Source organism: Pongo abelii, chromosome 2 (assembly GCF_028885655.2).
Source record: "Pongo abelii isolate AG06213 chromosome 2, NHGRI_mPonAbe1-v2.0_pri, whole genome shotgun sequence".
NCBI classification, from domain to species: Eukaryota; Metazoa; Chordata; class Mammalia; order Primates; family Hominidae; genus Pongo; species Pongo abelii.
Genome location: NC_085928.1, coordinates 205,876,647 through 205,882,804, shown reverse-complemented (window position 1 = coordinate 205,882,804; position 6,158 = coordinate 205,876,647).

The window sequence follows — 6,158 nt, the reverse complement described above, 5'->3', positions numbered from 1 at the left end:
GTACTGTTCAGAAACTTTCTAAGGTTTATATAATTTTTCCCTTCAGAAAACAAAAGCTGGGAAAAGAATGATGCATATCGTTTTCTATTTTCTATGAGTTACAGTAACAAATGAATTGTCAAGATGAACTAGAGAGTAAAGATATTAAGTCAATACAGGGCCCATGATTCTAATACAATTTTCTATCTTTAATTAAAGTAAAATAGACAATGCACAAATCCATTATCAAAAATCAAAAGTCATATTATTATATTAAATACATTTTCACCAAATGCTTGAGAACACATGCATTTGATGGTAAAGACATAAACAAAAAATACTAATTAATAAAACAAAACACTTTTCTGTTGTGATATTAAATTAGACTTTTCATTATTTATGATTTATAGGGACAATTTATAAACATAGCTAACCCCATGATAAAACCACCCATAATAACAGACATTTAGATATAATGTGTATTTTTAATTGGATCCCATTTTTATAAATAAGATAATAAAGTGATTTTTTTCCTCTTGCATGTGGGGTGGGAGAAATGGAAGGAAATTATTAAAGGGTACTATTGTGTTCTCAATCCGGTATATGGTCAGTTGTGCACATAATAAATTTTATCAACTTTGATTTTGTGTTTTTTCTGATAGCAGAGACAGGCAGGCTAAAAAATTTGCTTTTTGTTATTCTTGCTATAACCTGACTACATGTCTTACTTGTTAATAATTTTGAGCTCATTTATGGTGTTTTGACTGAATATTATGATATTACATATAAAAAAAGCGAACTAAAACATCACAAAATCATACTCAATTCTTCAAATTTCCATAATTAGAACATCTTAATAAGACAAATTGCAACTATCAGAGTGCCACAGTTGAAATACCAATATTTCTAAAATATTGTGTTCACAAAACATTTTGCATGCGTAATAGATGTTAAATTTTAGATATATTTGAAATTTGGATCTAAACCATTTTAACATATTTGCTATTTTTTCATAATAAATGCAATCCAGGGATACAAAGTAAAGTAAAACATTGTAGAAGTCTTCTTTTCTAGTCCATTCTCTACTAAGTACCTTAGTAACAGTGTGTGCAATGGCCTATGCTGATTTATCTGTAAGCCCCGCTACAGAAAATGTTTATTAGTTCAGTTAATTTATCATTTGGCTACCTTCTGCATTCTCTAAGATGCAGCTAGAGATCATTTGTGGACCCAGAAAACCTTGGCTGCCCTAATTTGTACTGAGCCACCCAAATGGTTATTACAGCAGTAGGATAACACTTTCACCATCGCCTTTGGCTATATTTGTATGGCCATTTTAATTCTTCGCAGTTTGCTTCCCAGTGGCCGATATTCTTCTCTTGGGTTGTTTCTTATTGACATCCAAGTAAAGTACTCTTGAAACAATGGATTGGTTTTTGTAGATTAATGCAGAGTTGTTTCAAGAAACCTGAGTTACAGGCTGATTCTTGATATATATATATAAGGGTTTTGGATTCTACTAAACATCCTACCTAAATATGTTTTACAAATAATAAAGACGAGGCTAAATATATTTTAAAAATAAGGAGTCCTGGCCGGGCATGGTGGCTTACGCCTGTAATCCCAGCATTTTGGGAGGCTGAGGCAGGCAGATCACAAGGTGAAGAGATTGAGACCATCCTGGCCAACATGGTGAAACCTTGTCTCTACTAAAAATTAAAAAAAATTAACTGGGCATGGTGGCGCACACCTGTAGTCCCAGCTTCTCGGGAGGCTGAGGCAGAAGAATCACTTGAACCCGGGGGGCGGAAGTTGCACTGAGCCAAGATCATGCCACTGCACTCTAGCCTGACGACAGAGCAAGACTCTGTCTCAAAAATAAATAAATAAATAAATAATAGTAATAGGGAGTGCTATGTGTGGTATATAGTTGACTATCAACAAATATTTCTTGATTGATTGCATGAACTAATGAATAAATTGACCTCTCTTATTTTAATGGTAATTATTACTGCTGATATCCAAGTTTGAATTGAACTTGCTTCATCCAGTTTTAATTCATATTTTTAATAATCTGATATAACTTGCCTCAAAGCATGTATTTTACCTATTGGGGCTATGGTTTCTGCTTGGTGAGGCTCTACACTATTTCAGGCATTTAACAAATATTTATTGAGTGCCTACTATGTGATAGTGTATAAAATCAAGTTATTTGATAGCAGACCTTGAAAAGCTATATGCTTACCTATAGTGCTGACTGGATCTAATACTGATTCTTGACAAAATAAGGATGAGTCAGCTAACTAATAACTTATACTGTGTTGTTTAAAGTTTTAGCCTTCTCTGATGACCTTGTTCGTTGTTGGCTTTTACCTGCTGTAATCTGTTAGACAGGCCTGACTCCCTGACTTGAGAGACATAAAAGACCCCATTGAAAACTTTTGTGGGAGTTCTACAAACAAGATTTCTCATATGTATTATATTATCCTACTCCAGACAAAGCATACACTTTAGGATGCCGTTTCTGTAAGTCTCTCAAAGCCCTAATACTTGCTTGTGTTTTCTTTCTCCTGCAGTAACATATTGTTTTCCTTTAATAAAGTCTTATATGGAAATTCTTGGTAGTGTTTTATCAGTGTTTTTAATTAACTAAACTGCATAAAATTTGTAGCCAATTATGGAATGAGTTGATGGAAATTCAATATTCTACAAAGGCAGATATTGCACTCTTTCAGAACATAGTGTTCTCTTTCTACCTCATTCTACCGTCTCTGAAGATAATCTTGGTCTTCTCCCACACCTTTATGTACCAAGGATATGTTATTTTCAATGGAGGTAATAAAATAAACCTAGTTTTATTTTCTCTATGTTTTGTCACAAGCATTTCACTCTTGTATAATTTATGGTTTTATAAGAACTTTTAGAAAATTGAAATGTTTTCCAGCATAGCAAGATAACATATGAAAAAGAACTTAGAAAAGACCAGTAAAGATAGCTCTGACCTTATGTAAATCATATTATAGCATCTTTTGCCTAAAAAAAGAGGTATAATGGTTTCATGTAAGAAGGCACCAGTTTTATGAACAAAACTGGAAACAATTTAGTGCTAGAATATGGGTATTTAAAGTATTATTTGATGACTGTAATTGGAGATCACAACTGATAGCTGGGAAATTTGTATTTATCTAAAAAAAATAGGACTTTGAGGACCCCAAATCTTCTTTGACTTATTGCAAATTATACTTTCCATAATAAATAAACTGTACAAATTAAAGAACACAGTTCATAATTTTTAAAATATTATTTTAATTTATATTGAGTAACAGAGGTGTATATTTTAAAAAGCAGTAGTGCTGAAGGTTGAAAAAATGGAGAATTCCTTTGGTATAAATGTGTCATTCTAAATAAAAATGGTTATATATATATTTTTGGAATAACCAATTTTAAATATTATTAAATAATTCATTTTTTTTTGCTAGGAAAAGGTTTAAAATCTTCACTGGTTGCTCTCTGCTACCAATCCAATAAATGTATGGATTTTTAACATTAAATTAGCAGTCAGTAGTTATTCTCATTATGATAATATTCAGCGATGAGTCAAAATATATGATTATTATGATTTCTTTTATAAAACTAAACAGGGGGAGGCTGTTATAACATGAAGGCTTGCTCTCTCATGTACCTGTTGGTGGATACAGGCTGTAGGCTGAGACCTCAGCTAGGTCTGCTAGTTGGAACGGCCACATAGGACCTCTTCATGTAGGTACATGTCTCCCTCACAGCATGATGGCTGCATTCCAGAGAAAGCATCCCAAAAATAACAAAGCAGAAGTTCATAACGTTTTTATACTTGGATTTAGAAGACAAATAGTTTTACTCTTGGCATGTGCTACTGAGAGAAGCAGACACAATAATTTAGTGAAGTTCAAGAGGAATGGACTCTTCCAGTCAACAGTAAGAGTATCAACATCACATTACAAGCACAACATGTGAGAATGAATATACTCTAATGACCCTATTCAGAAAGAGCAATTACCTGTATATTGCTATGACTACCCTGTGTTAAACTCCTTGACTCTACATTTTTCTATTTATTGGTTATATATAAACATATAATTTCCAAGCAATTTCTATGGTTTGAATGTTTTTGTCCCCTGCAAAATTCATGTTGACACTTAATCGCCAATGCAACAGCATTGAGAGATGTGGCATTTTGAAGTGATTGAACCATGAGGGGACCTCCATCATGAGTGGGATTAGGTCACCTAATCAAAGGACTTGACAGAGGGAGATTGTCCCTTTTTGCCATTTTACCTTCTGCCAGTGAGAACAGTGTTCCTCCACCTTCATTCTGGATGAAGGTGCCATCTTGGAAGTAGAGACTGGATCCTCATTAGAAAACAAACCTGCTGGCAAGTTGATCCTGAACTTCCCAGCCTCTAAAATGGTGAGAAATAAATTTCTTTTCTTTATGAATTACCCAGACTGTGGTATTGTGCTATAGCAACACAAACAAAGACAGCAATGAAGAAACAATCTTAACCACATGCCGAAGACAATAAATGTAAAAGATCCATATTAAAATACGTCACCAACTAATTTCAGGACTATTTAAACACCAGAAAAAGCTGATCATCAAAGTTCCTGTCGAAGGATGGAGGGGCAGCAGGAAGGTCACAATCAAACACAAAATAGGTGAATGGCCTAAAGTTTTTAATAGAATGGATCAAGGCTTCCAAAATTTTGATGTATAATGGCATCCAACAAACAATTTGGTGTCTAAAAAAATCATTCTCATGTGAGAACAGAAAAAAATGCTAATACTGAAGTGTGTTCTGGTTTTAAGTGCTCTATTTTTAAGAGAGATCTCACATTGCAAGTATGCACAGTCATTGCTAAAGATACTTAATTTCTTTAAAAAATGATAAATATCCATTTGGAATAGGGTTAGAGGAAGCATACGTACTCCAAAAGTAGGGTGGAATATATGTGATGATTCTCCAATAGTCAAATATATTGATTTTACTTTTATTTCATTTTCTTTTTGACCTCATCTTTCTGTTGCTCAAAGTTTTTCTTAAATTCTCAAGTTAGAGTTAAGTTATCCAGAATATAAACTTCTCATTAGATAATTTTTTTCTCTCTTTCTGTGCATTTGTGTGTGTGTGCATGTGTGTGTGTGTGTTTGTAGAATTTTTCATGGATCTCAGAATTATAAATACAGCTGTCCATTCAGCATCTCAATTTAGATTTCTGATAGTCATCTATGAGTTTGTAGTAGAAAAAAGTAAAGTTTTTCTCTTGCACATTTTTATGTCTCAGTTAATGATATTTCTTCTACTCATCAGTTGCAACACAGAACCTCAGAGTCATCTTTGTTCTCTTCCAATAGACCCCATATACAATACATTATCAAGTACTGTGGATTCGTTCTCATAAATAGATTCAGAATCTAACTATTAACCAATATGTGCACTGTTACCATCCATCAATGCTAGCTCTCAACTGAATACCTGCAATAGTCTTTTAAATGATATCCTATGATACGGTTTGGATGTGTCCCACCCAAATCTCAACTTGAATTGTATCTCCCAGAATTCCTACGTGTTGTGGGAGGGACGCAGTGGGAGGTTAATTGAATCATGGGGGTCAGTCTTTCCCGGACAATTCTCATGATAGTGAATAAGCCTCATGAGATCTGATGGGTTTATCAGGGGTTTCTGCGTTTAGTTCCTCCTCATTTTTCTCTTGCCGCTGCCATGTAAAAAGTGCCTTTTGCCTCGCATCATGATTCTGAGGCCTCCCCAGCCATGTGGAACTGTAAGTCCAATTAAACCTCTTTTTGTTCCCACTTTCACGTATGTCTTTATCAGCAGTGTGAAAACAAACTAACACATCCTATTTCCACAATTATCAGCACCACTTCCTTCGTCCCAGGAAATCTTTCCTTAATATAAAACTAGAGTGAATAGTTTAGAAGTAATGAAGATCATGCCTTTAATCTAAAATTTCTAATGGGTTTTTGTTTCAATAAAATAAAATGAATATTTCTGCCATGACTTATATACCTTTCAAAAGCCAAAAGCTGCTTTTCTTACGTTACTTTTCGGACTCCATTTTCTGTCATTCTTGCATTTTTACCTGATTCAATTACCTAACCCTTTTGCCCTTCTCCAATT